The following is a 13,704-nucleotide window of genomic DNA, read 5'->3' as shown; positions in this document are numbered from 1 at the left end:
CAGAGTTCAAAAAAAAGAAGTCACAGCAGCATTCATTATAGTTCTATGAAAAGGAAATAGATGCTATACTTGAAATACTACTTTTTATACTTTTATAACACTCTTTATGCTTTTATAACACTTCACTGTTTATGAAAAATTCTTGATTTTGTTCCTGATCTTGATCACCTGATTCTTAAAATATACCAGTTGGGAAGAGAGGGCAAATCTAACCCCACTATAGATATAAAAGAATTGAAACATAGCCTTAAATCACTTTATCCCAGAGTCTCACTGTTTCTTCCCAAAATCGGGGTTAGGCTCCACCGTGATCATGGTAAATGTATAATATTGCATTGGTAAATAGTTCCAAGTCATAGCTTATTTTATTTCTTTGTAGCATTTATTAATGTGGATATATTCAACCATATTATCATATTAGGAATTTCCAGAAGGATAGGAAGAAATTCATAAGGATGTAGCTAAAATGTTAAACTGTCTCTTAAATTTAATGATCTATTAATTAATTATCTAAAAGCTTGTCTGACTTTTTTCCATGAAGTAGTTCTAAGAGATGGTAACAGGTGTTCAGGTGTTGGGGGTAAAAATTTCAGGGCTCAGATAAGTTTAGGGGACACTGTTGGAAGGTTAAACAGCTTTCTTTGTTCAGACCTTCTCAAAGTCTCTAGTGTGTGAATGTGCATTGAACATTTTCTGGGAGTGCATCAAGTATGCACTATTTGCCATATTTGTTTAACTGTCAAATATTTTTGTGTGATTTTTTTTTTAAGACATTAACTCCCCACCATGATCTTCCACTGTGGGCCCTCACTGAGAACAATGAAACCACTCCGAATACTTGTTTAAAAGTTAAATTGCATGTTGTTTATAAGATCCTTTCATAAGAGAGACAAGTTCTTCAGAGAGCATTTTAAGATTCTCTTTTGTTAAGACAGTTTTTAAAACTGGAGTATATTACTGCTAGTAAATTTGAGAGAAGTAAACCGCAAGCATCTACCAGGTAAAGAAAAAAAAAGAACGAGGCGACAAGGCGACCTTGTCAGGCTTCTTTAAAAATGAAGTGAGGAAATCACAGGGAGGACTCTTTGTTACCACATAAGACACAGCTGCCACCAGCAGAGGAAAAGTGAGGCGGTGTGAGCACTGTGAGGTGAGCCCAAGATGAGTGAGAGAATTTCTCATTAAGAATTAATGAGAAAAGACCAAGTTGTACTTCGGGATATATTTCTTTATTTTTCTTCCTACTAAGTGGTCTCAGTGAAGATCTAGGTAACATGCAAAAAAAAAAAAAAATTGAATATCTTATGTTTTTCAATTAAAATACTTGAGAAATGCTTATCAAAGACATTCTTTCTTAACACGAATATGTAATGTCATTCATATTCCATTGTATGTATATCATTTTAGTATATTTAGGCATTTTATTTTTTATTTTTGTTTTGTTTGTTTTTGAGATGGAGTCTCTCTCTGTTGCCCAGGCTAAAGTACAGTGGCGTGATCTTGGCTCACTGCAACCTCTGCATCGCGGGTTCAAGCTATTCTCAGTTCAAGTGATTCTCACTTCAGCCTTCTGAGAAGCTGGGATTACAGGCGCCCGCCACCATGCCCAGCTAATTTTTTTGTATTTTTGGTAGAGACGGGGTTTCACCATGTTGGCCAGGCTGGTCTCAAACTCACGACCTCAACTGATCCGCCCACCTCAGCCTCCCAAAGTGCTGGGAGTACAGACATGAGCCACCATGTCCAGCCTATTTAGACATTTTAGTGTCCCCATAATTTTTCCTACCTCATCTTCTTGATTTTGATACCTGAAGTTATCAACCCAAATTATTGAATAACATTTACCTTCCACTTCTGTATGAAAGAGAAGGCTGCACCTTACTCTCATCATTCAGAACATGAAAGCAAAGCTCAGTCTCTAAGGTCAATCATTACTTTTGTTAGTTACCAGTTATAACCAGTGACACTGAACTCCTAAGCTGTTCTCTTAATTCTTTTATGTTACTAGCATTATAATATTTGGGAAAAAATGAGCCAACATTTGAAGCAAAATTCATAGTATGGGTAGCATGTTTAGAAATGATGTATTATAGGTGAATCAAAGGATCATTTTGAACTAAGAATGCAATGAAGCATTTCTTAAAGAATCTGTTGGAATCAGTTAACAGAGGATGTGGGACAATTTTTTTTAGCATGAACAAAGACATAGAGATATCACATAAAAATACATAAAAAGGGATAACTAGAAAATTCATTTGGCTGTGGGGTTATGGTCCCAGTTGGATGGAAAAATAAGACATGATCAGTTAGATGGTGGGAATCACACTGAAGGGAAAGAAATGATCCTGAGGCTGAGAAGAGGCCCAGTGGGGTCCGAGAACCCATGACTGAGAGACCAAAGGGTCATATGTGTCCCCTGTTGTCATTGTGAGATTGGTTGGTAAAAGATAAAGGAAAAATTAAGTCCCTTTCCCTTACCTTTTGGCATTGACTTCTACCTTTTTTTTTTAATTTTTTTTTTTTTTTAAGATCTGTTATTCCCAGATTATGCAAAACCACAGGATAAATATGGCATGTTGGTCTGAAACATGAATTGTCCTTATATCAAGGGTTGACAAACTATGACCTGAAGCTAGCCCACCACTTGTTTTAGTAATTAAAGTTTTATACGAACACAGGCACACACATTCATTTATATACTGTCTACTACAATGGCAGAATTGAGTAGTTGTCACTGGCAAAAATTGTTCTGTGGTCCACAAGCCTGAAATATTATCTGGCCCTTTACAGAAAGGGTTTGCTAACCCCTGCCTGAAATAATTGAGGAGGAAGAGTCAACTAATTTAACAGTGATTTAAAACATTATAGTATAATATAGAGGATAAGGATAAGTAGAAATTTGTGTGGGGTTGAACTCCATCTCTATGTTAATAATTATTGATATAATCATATGGATATAAGGTTAATATAATTAACTTTGTATCCTTGGAAAAGTTTATCAACTTCTGTAAGCTGAAGCTTCCTGATTTGTAAAATGGTAACAGAAATAATGTCTATTATTGTTAGAAGTATTAAAGAGAAATTTATCTACACACTTGTTAACAAACATGGTAAAGCAGACTTTTTCAAAGGGGGCCAGGGTGGTGGGCATAGTGAACACTACAACAGGGTCTCGCAGTGAGGGAGAAGACTCCAGCTCCTGCAAGGACAGTTGGGGATTTATAACAAAGGAGCAGGTTGGGGTCGGTGCATGGAAAATTGCAGTTGGCCCTTGAACAAGGGTTTGGACTGTGAGGGTTCACCCATACATGGATTTTTTTTCAATAAAAGTTACGTCGAGTGTGCCTTGCCTCTCCTGCCCCCTCTTATACCTCCTTCACCTCTTCTGCCTCTGCCACCCCTGAGACAGCAAGACCAACCCCTCTTCTTCATCCTCCTCCTCTGCCTACTCAACATGAAGATGAGGAGGATGAAGGCCTTTATGATGATCCATTTCCACTTGATGAGGAGTAAATAGATTTTCTCTTCCTTATGATTTTAACATTTTCTTTTCTCTAGCTTAATTGTAAGAATACAGTATATAACACATATAACATACAACATATGTGTTAAATGACTGTTTATGTTATTGTTTAAGGCTTCTGGTCTTCTAGTACTCTTAAGTAGTAATCAAATTTGGGGAAAGTCAAAAGTTACATGTTGATTTTTAACTGCGGGGGTCAGCACCCCTTACCCCTGCGTTCTTCAAGAGTCAGCTGTACTACAAAGAAATATCAAGGATAAGGGGTTTCTGGCTAAGCTGACTTGACAGGATTCTTGCTGAAGGCAGGCCAGGGGATTAAGATATTGGAGGTGTGGTCAGATGCCCAGGGAGGGGGATCTCCTCCTAACTGACTTAGGATTCTTGTTCAAACTGCATTCAAGTAGGACAGAGAGGGAAGCCCAAGTTCAGGCCTAGTCAAGCAGGGAACTCAGAGGAGCCTGATGAAGTTTTTGGTCAAAGGAGAGAGTCCATGTCAGAAGTCAATATGGTAACTTAGGTAAAATTCTTAGCCAGTACCAGCCAAGTAGTTAGCACTCAGTAAATGTTGGCGAGTATTATGTTAAAATAAAGTTGTAAATATTTTGTATTACAATTAAATTCCATTAATTGTAGGGAATTTTACGGATGAAACCGGAGACATCTAGGCTTTTGTAGGTTCTAGGGCTAGGAGTTCACCCTGCTCAATAGGGAGTGCTTGGGTGGGAAAGTTGAAGCAGCACTGCCTTAGGCCATGTGAAGGTTTCCTTTCTGCAGGCTGCTCTTGCCTGTGGTGGTAGCTGAGTCTCCACTGATTATGGAGATGGGCAACTTTGATGCAATTCAGTAGTTAAAGTCCTGCTGTGCTGCCGACAGCGCTTTTACTTGGGAACCGCCAGCAATTTATGAATATACCTGACTGGAATTTTACTTAATTTTTTTAAGTATCTAACTCCCTGTGAAGAAGTGCTTGAATTTTGTTGATAGGCTGTGCTCTTGCTAAGCAGATGAGTTAGGGTCCCTGACTCCTTAGCGATCCAGAAATGTGTTTGGTTAAGTCAGCAATGAAAATCTTCCCTCTAGCAATATTTGCCTTTGGTTTGGCAGACTTGATATCATATCTCACTGATTTCTAATCCTTTCTGAATGCATTCTTTCTAATAGCTGCTCGTTCTTTGCAAGATTCTCTTAGGTTCATGTTAACTAGCTTTCCTAGTGAAGTTTGTACAGTCATCCCTCGGTGGAGTATCCACAGGGAATTGGCTCTGGTCCCCCCTGGGATACCAAAATCCATGGATGCTCAAGTCCCTGATATAAAATGGTGAGGCATTTACATATAACGAAGGCACATCCTCTCATATACTTAAATCACCTCTAGATTGTTTATAACATCTAATACAATGTAAATGTCATATAAATAGTTCTACCGTATTGGTTAGGGAATAATGACCAAAAAAAGTCTATACACATTAAATGCAGAAGGAACCATCCATTTTGCCTCCAAATATTTTCCATCAGCAGTTGATTGAATCCAACGGTGAGAAAACCGTGGACCGACTGTACGGTGTCACTTGGTGGCATCATCCACTTTGGTAGATGTAGGCATTTACTTTCTTCTCATGCTTTTGTGAAGGGCTACCAAAAAAAAAAAAAAAGCAATGATGTGTTAGAGAAAGAAAGTGTAGATGAAGACTTCTCTATATCAAATTATTAAAATAACTTTACTATTGAAAAGTTATAAGTTCCTTAAATAACCTGTTCTTAAAGCTTCCTGTTGTCTAGTGCCTGGTACATAGTAGATGCACAATGCAATGCATGTTGTTCAACTAAAAAACTCTGAGGCTTTAGAATAAAAAAAAACTTTAAAAATATAATATGACATGATAAACCAAAACAAACTGTGCTATAATTATATCAAATACATTAGTTTGGGTATACTTATATTTCAGTATTTCAGAATCACGTCATCAAATTGTTTCTGTATAGAGAGAATAGGATATCTTTTCAGAAAAAGCATTGAAAAACCTTTCTTTTGAGTCATAAAAGATCTATCTATATTTCTATATTAAACCATTACCAGGCCTGCCATAGGCCAGATAATGAAATAAATAAAATAGAAGCAAAGATTGATGATATCTACAGAACTGTGGTCTAACTCTAACCCCGTATAGGGCAGGAAGTAAATTCTGGAATGTTAACATGTGCCTTGTCATGCAGCCTACAGGATCCCCTCCAACCCACACCTTCTAGCTTCCACCTTTACCGAGCCACTGAAACCACACACACCCTTAGCATGGCTTCATACAACTGACTTCCCTCTCTCTCAAATTCTATCTCCCTTAACTTCCATAGCACTGTCACCTGCCTTGGTTTGCAACTATCTCGTTTACTGGATCTCCTAATCTCTTAGAGGACCTTAATGTTAATTCTTATCACTCTACTGCCCAGGGTACAGATTTCTTCTTTCATCTATTCTTTTTCCTAACTTTGGCTGAAAATCCATACATTGTTATTGATACTGATTATTCCCTGTAAGCAGGTAAGACAAATCAGGTCTCTAGCCAGGGCCCCGCCTAAACTCCAGCTCCACGACTTCTAACAGTCTGCTAGACATTTCCATTTGGATATCTTTTGTCTCAAATTCAATGTGTCAGACAATCTCTCTAGCCCCTACTTTCTACCAGCATCCTTTCTAACCTGCCTTTTCCTGTAACTGGCATAATAATATGGCACCACAAGTCATGTTGCCTCTCCTTCACCCGTCCATGTCCAATTACTAAGTTCAGTTAACTTTTCTTTAATGGTATACCTGAAATCTAGCTTTTCTCTCTGCTGACAGCCTAAATTAGGCTCTTGGCCTTTCTTCAAGGCCTTTGAGATTCTGGTTTTGATCATCATACATAATCCTCCCCTCCTATGAGCTGTTTCATTCAATAACCCCATTCTCCATCATTCCCTATCCTCCTTTCCCAGGTTACACAGGAAGTATTCAGAAATATCTATTGGATGATTTATTACAAACACAGTAAGGATTTCAGGAGATGCCTGGTTCCAGTTACATTTATCTTTATATTATATTGAAATGTCTCACCGAGTAAATATGTAGTTACTTTATACTAATAGGTGAAGCACTCCTAGCAAACAAAAATGCTGAAGACAGTCCACATTAAAATAATGAGTGTTGGCTCTGTGTTTGTTAATGGTTTCATTAATGCTTCTGTTGGAATTTATTTTTCCTGTCCTTTGTGTTACTTATACCCCTTGTAAGTTACACGGCCCTCTCAGGCTCCTTATTTGTATTCATATTTGTTGCTCAAAATAATTATTTTATTGTTGGTGTTTATAATATGCCAAATTTAATGTGATCTCTAAATTCAATTACTAGGCTATTTATTTCCTCTTTCTTACTAGAGAAGGCAGTGTGGTTGCATAGTGAATAGAGTAGATTCTGAAACTGAGCTGCCTGAATTCAAGTCCTTCCTCGGCTTCTTCTTAGTTTTGTGGCTTTGAGCAAGGCATTTAAACTCTCTGTACTTATTTCTTCATCTATAAAATGGACATAATGACACTTCTAGCATTGTGTTATAAATATATGTAAAACAAATATCAAAAAATGTTAGCTATCCTAATTATTATTTAACCATCGGTTTAAATAAGACTAAATCAGGTCACCCCGTTCTGTTCCCTCCTGCGGGATATACTACTTCATACTGGCTAGATCTGTTGACATTGTTTTCTTAGGATTTTTTTTTGGCCTTTTTTTTTTTTAAATTATTATTATACTTTAAGTTCTAGGGTACATGTGCACAATGTGCAGGTTTGTTACATATGTATACATGTGCCATGTTGGTGTGCTGCACCCGTTATTGCTGGTTCTTTTTCCCCCCGGGACTATTTGAACTAGTAGTAGAATGAATACAACATCAACCAAGTAATTTGCAAATTTCAAGATTATACTTACTGATCTGTCCTCATTCATCTGGCTTAATAATTGTCACTTTGTCTATCCTGATTTTTTTTGGTACATTAATCTGTTGTCCTCCTGATATTTTGTTCTTCAGTGTTTTGAAAAAATGTATTATAACATAAATATTGCTTTTAAATTACTGCCATATTAGACTCCTTCTGAGTAACGTGATTAAAATTTATTTAACAGACTTTTTTAGAACAGTTTTGGGTTCATAGCAAAATTCAGCAGCAGGTACAGAGATTTTCCATATACCTCTGCTCCCAGGCATGCATAGCCTCCCCCATGATGAGTGTCTCCAATTGACGAACTTATACTGACACATGGTCACCAAGAGTCAATAGTTTACATTAGGGTTGACTCTTGGTGTTGTGCATTCTATGGGTGTGGGCAAATATATAATAGCATGTATTCTCCCATTATTGTATCATCCAGTATAGTTTCACTGCCCTAGACATCCTTATTTATATAACTTTTATGAATTTTTTTTTTTACGGTAAATTCTGGATGAGCACTGCTAAGTCAAAAGATTTGTGCATTTTATTATCAGAATGCTCTGATGCTGTTTCACAAATAGTATACAAGCAACTTTTAAACTGTGGGTGTTCTCATAAAAAATGGAACTCCCAGCAGGGCACAGTGGCTCATGCCTGTAATCCCAGCAATTTGGGAGGCCGAGACAGGCAGATCACCTGAAGTCAGGAGTTCGAGACCAGCCTGGTCAACATGGTGAAACCCCATCTCTACTAAAAATACAAAAATTGGCTGAGCATGGTGACAGGTGCCTGTAATCCCAGCTACTCGGAGGCTGAGGCAGGAGAATCGCTTGAACCCGGGAGGCGGAGGTTGCAGTGAGCCGAGACCACACCATTGCACTCCAGACTGAGCGACAAGCAAAATTCTGTCTCCAAAAAAAAAAAAAAAAAGGAAAACCCACACTGTCGGCCTGTTTTGCCTCCTGTATTTGTCATCGTAGACAACAGATTGTTTCTCCATTTATTCATGATTTATTATTTATTTTGTTTATAAAACAAACTTATGATGGCTCTTATGTGTGCCAGACACTGTATTACAGGCAAGAGATCAAAAAGTAAATATGAACTGTTCCTACCCTCAGGGAACATAATTTGGTATAGAAGGCAGATATAAATCCGTAATTGAAGTGCCGTGCACAGCCTTTCAAGGAGGGCAGCCTGGAGTGATAGGGAAGAAAGCAAGAAGAGCACTAGCCCAGATTTATTTAGGGTCTGGGGAGGATTGGTTAGGAAGGGCTTCCTGAAGGAGAGGATACCTAAACTGAGCAATTAACAATTAGGAGTTAGGGAAAGGAGGGGAAGGGCAAGGGACATTATTCCAGGCAGAAAGTATAACATTTGCAAAGCCCAGAGAACCAAGAAAACATAGGGAAAGAATGCTTATCAGAAACATCAGAAATGTTTCCCCTGATATGTGTGAATGGTTCATATTACAGCAATTTTCAAATCAGCATAATATGGGGAATTTCACAAATCTTAAATGAGAAACAGCTATTCCAATAGATAAGCAGAGACATTTCTTATCTGTGATTTATTACATGCTAAATCAGTAATATAGACATTGTAAACAAAGTTACATAGTATTAGCAAAATATTAAATAACTGATTGCTGACGTTCTCTATTAGCTAAAATTATATTTTGGGGGATGAGGACTTAGCAAGTTATGAAAATGTCTTCAGTGTGTGATTTAAAGCATTTAATGAAAATGAGCCAATGTAATTTTCTATGACAGATTTAATTCTGTCAAGCACTCTAAGACACTAGATAGCAAAAGAAAGCTGATATTCAAGTCTAAACAGAAATGTCAGCAAACACACCTATATTAATGGAAGTTTGGAAAACAATGTGTTCTTCTCTCTAAAAATAACCAAGATTTTACTTCTAGTTAGGAGGAGCAGTGGACCTTAGGGATCTTGTGGACAGTAAGATTGATGTTTCTTTGAGGCAGAATTTTGAGCTTCAGGCACAGTTTTCACGGAGCAGAAGTCTATAACGCTTATACATCAAGGGCACTTACGTGGTGATTGCAAAAATTGCAGTGAGAATTGACTACAGTACTTAGACAGTGACATTTTAGGTATTTTCTTCCTGCTCTTTTCAGCAGCTGGTTTTATGGCAGGTGTTTTCTGTGACATTCTGGAGCAACAACCAGAAATATGGCATCAGGGGTGATCATAAGATGAATGGTTGGAGAAGACAATGGCTTCCTGACACTGCATTGAAGAACTGCCTAACAAGCTACTAGTTTTAAAAGTGAAATGCTATTTAGAGAAGAACTTCTATGTAGAGAAACAGATATCTAGAACAATGCCTGAAATTAGACCATCATTTATTCTGAAAGTTTAAAATTTTTTAAAGAATAGTTTTAACTGACCGTGTGGAGAAGTATTTTTCTGTTATTTATCCCACCACTCATGAGTACTTCTTGGTTTTTGTTTTGTTTTGTTTTTTGTTGTTTGTTTTCTTTTGTTTTGTCTTTAGACGGAGTCTCACTCTGTCGCCCAGGCTGGAGTGCAGTGGCGCAATCTCAGCTCACTGCAACCTCTGTTTCCTGGGTTCAAGGGATTCTTCTGCCTCGGCTGCCTGTGTAGCTGGGATTACAGGTGAGTGCCACCATGCCTGGCTAATTTGTATTTTTAGTGGAGACGGGGTTTCACCATGTTGGCCAGGCTGGTCTCAAACTCCTGACCTCAAGTGATCAAGTGATCCACCCACCTCGGCCTCCCAAAGTGCTGGGATTACAGGCATGAGCCACTGCACCCGGCCATGAGTACTTCTTATGTCTGTGTTACACTTTGAATGGCAATATTTAAGAATTTCGTACCAAGAAAAAATAAATTATATCCTTTGTAATATCTATAATGGGATGAGACAGAGAGTTCTACATTTACAAACTGAGCAATTATTATAAGCATTTCAACATCCTTGCAAAAGCATTTGATAGGCTAAAATGTACTTTGATTAAAAATTCACATTATTTTATCTATGTCTTAATGCCATTCTTTTCCATCTAGCCATTCTCTTTTTCTCTTCAACACTAAAAAAAATATATAAATGCCTAATATATATACATATGTGTGTGTGGGGGGGTGTATTCCACATATATATAGTCCACAAAATTAGGAAATATGAGGTAGAAGAGTCCTAGTACATTGAATTCATTCTGGATTCACTGCCTCATATTCTTCATATCCACTCTGAGTATATAAAGAATTTAGAACAAGGCCCGGCATCTTAATAGTTATTTATCAAATATGACTCATGAGTATTCTAAAACATATGTAATGAGGACATGAGTTTGTCATTCCTGATAGGTTGTAAAGAGATGTTGATGCTGATTTCAAGGGTTTTGTCAAGATTTGGTAGGTCCTGTCTCAAATGGAACTTCAGATGGACCTCAGGTCTAGTAGAGGAAGAGGCACACACTCGGTACCATTAAAGCCCTGGATCCAGGACCTCAGCCCCAGAAGTCGGTCACTTCATCAAAAATGTTGCTCAAGTGTAGGATCATATAAAATGATGTATGTCCTAAACCATTTCCTTTTAAGTTTTATGAAGATAATCTTATTTCCCATCTCTTTTGTTGTGGGACCAAAGACTCTTATCTCCATTGTTGGTCCATTGGTTGTAGTTCTGAAACATTTTTCTTGCTAAGACATACCATTTTCTGTTTAAGTGGACTGACAAATTAAAGATACTTATGAAACATTCTCAGAGTATAATTCTAGATTTTTGTGTTTTTTCCAATCTTTTACGGTCATCTCACACCTAATTTCATGTGTGTACATGTTTTTTAAAAGCCCCCTTTCCACTCTTATTATATGAATTATATATCCTATGTAACCCGACTGCATTGCCAAGCACAACTAGCATTAGCTCGTCTTGTCTTGTCCTTTCCTTTCCTTTTCCTTTTCGTTTTCCTTTTCCTTTTCCTTTTCCTTTCTTTGCTTTTCTTATCTCTTTTCTTTTTTTTTAAATGGGAATCTCACTTTGTTGCCCAAGCTGGAGTGCAGTGGCTGTTCACAGGCGTGATCATAGTGCCCTACAGCCCTGAACTCCTGGACTCAAGTGATCCTCCCAAGTAGCTGGTACTACAGGTACACACTACTGTTACTCAGCTTTGGTTAACTCTAGGTCATAGAGCTTAACTAGTTACAGCAATAGTGACTGGGATTCTCAGAGAGCAGCCTCCCAACCACGGGCATTGCTCATGTGCTAGGCACCAGTTAGAATATTTGACAGAGGGAATAAGAGTCTTGGTTAACCCCACTAGTCAGTAAAGTGCAAGTCAAATAAGAGAGATTGTGTTAACATACCTTCGACATATGATATAGAGAAGTATTGACATGGCACTATGAAATGCAAAAGGGAATGACTACCTGGGTGGGCAAGGTATTTACAATCTGGCAGGAAAGACAAAGATGAAACAAATAAGTATAATAAAGCTTTTTGGTGCCACAGTAGAATGTGACAGTCCACAGAGGAGGACAGGCTTTATCTTGTGGAGGGGAGAAGAACATGAAAAGGTTGATTAGAAGGGTAATGTTTGGGCTGGGCGTGGTGGCTCATGCCTGTAATCCCAGCACTTTGGGAGACTAAGGCGGGTGGATCTCAGGGTCAGGAGTTCGAGACCACCATGGCTAACATGGTGAAACCCTGTCTCTACTAAAAATACAAAAATCAGCCAGGCATGGTGGTGGGCATCTAATCCCAGCTACTCGGGAGGCTGAGGCAGGAGAATCACTTGAATCCAGGAGGCAGAAGTTGCAGTTAGCCGAGATCACGCTCCTGCACTCCAGCCTGGGCCACAGAGCAAGACTCCATCTCGGGGGGAGTGGGGGAAAGTGATATTTGAGTTGACCCCTGAGTAGGTGTTCTGTGGGCAGACATGGGAAAAGAAAACTTGTCATCAACAGAAGCACAGAGAATCATTTAGCTGATGGTGCATTCCAGGGACTGTAAGGTTTTTGTTATGCCTGAAGCAAAGGTTGCAAAGGAATGTGAAAGTGTGATAGAGGATGCTGCGGACAAGCCTAATGGTTAGGAGGGATGAGATTATGGAAAGCCTCCCCTGGACAGATTGCTTTATAGTTTGGAGTCTCATGAGTCAGCAGTGACAAACACCAATGCCTGCAGAGACGAAGAAGGTGGCATAAATTAATAAAAGATCAGCCCTCTTTGTTTTTATTTTTCCAGTTTTGATAGTACCATCCAAGAAATATTTTCCTTTTTAATTCTACCATCTGTAAAACAACAGGTAAAGCCTTGAACAAAAAGCCAACTGATACTCTGCTTCAGTATTGGAATTGAGAGGAGTGGAGACTGTGGCAAACCAGAGGGCACATGCTCTATGTAGAGGAATCAGATGTGCCTCAGATCCCATCACTTGGTGCCAGGTGAAAGTGTGGACCTAGTGTTGCCTGATCTTCAGATTTTTCAAGATAAGCTGAAAATCTGGATTTTTATTTTAAAATCTCCCAATTTTTAATTGTTAGTGGCTGATTTCAGAAGTTGAGTGCATAAATCAATACTCTGCTGAATGCCTGGTGTTGCGCTCAGAGAAATCACTTGAAGACTTTGAAGCAGGGAAGCAACAAAATCAGATCTTCAATTTTGGAAAGTCGCTGTCCACACTGCTGAGGTTGAATTGAAGAAGGTTTGCTCCTGGAAGCTTTGGGAATGATGCCAGCACAGTTGGTCAGGGCTTGATTGACATCACTGGTGGCTGGGTGAAGAAAAGGAATAAGAATCATGACAAATAGCAAGCAGATTTTGATGAACCTTAAAATACAGCATGTTAAATATATACACTAAGCAAAAATAGAAATTAATACTATAATGCAGAAGCAAAAGCTTTTTTTTCTGAGAACAGTGAGAAAAAGGATGTGCTACAAACTGATGGGAAAGACAGACATGAGACAACGGGAAGATTTAGTTTAGGTATGGGCAGGAATTTTTAAAAGAAAAGAATTATAGAATTGTTAGATTTAATAATTAGATATTTCATCTGCAAAGTAATAGCCACAAAAAGGCTGTAAATTAATTTATTATTTCATACAACAAAGCATCCAGAGGTAGGTAGTATGATGAGCAACTCAGTGGTATCCTCAGAAACCTGAGTCTACCAGGAAACTCTGTTTTGCTTATGCAGCATCCCAGCCTCTTTGGCAGGACTGCCTCA

The 13,704-nt window shown here is 38.3% G+C and overlaps 1 protein-coding gene across 6 annotated transcripts in view; it reads left to right on the top strand.

Annotated features, from left to right (window-relative positions):
* The window catches only part of WDR7 (WD repeat domain 7), a 389,629-nt gene that overhangs the window by 321,227 nt on the left and 54,698 nt on the right, over positions 1-13,704 (top strand). The window lies entirely within an intron of this gene.

This window comes from Macaca fascicularis, chromosome 18, assembly GCF_037993035.2.
Source record: "Macaca fascicularis isolate 582-1 chromosome 18, T2T-MFA8v1.1".
Lineage (NCBI taxonomy): Eukaryota > Metazoa > Chordata > Mammalia > Primates > Cercopithecidae > Macaca > Macaca fascicularis.
The sequence above is the reverse complement of the archived record's forward strand: the minus strand, read 5'-3'. Positions and strand labels throughout refer to the sequence as shown.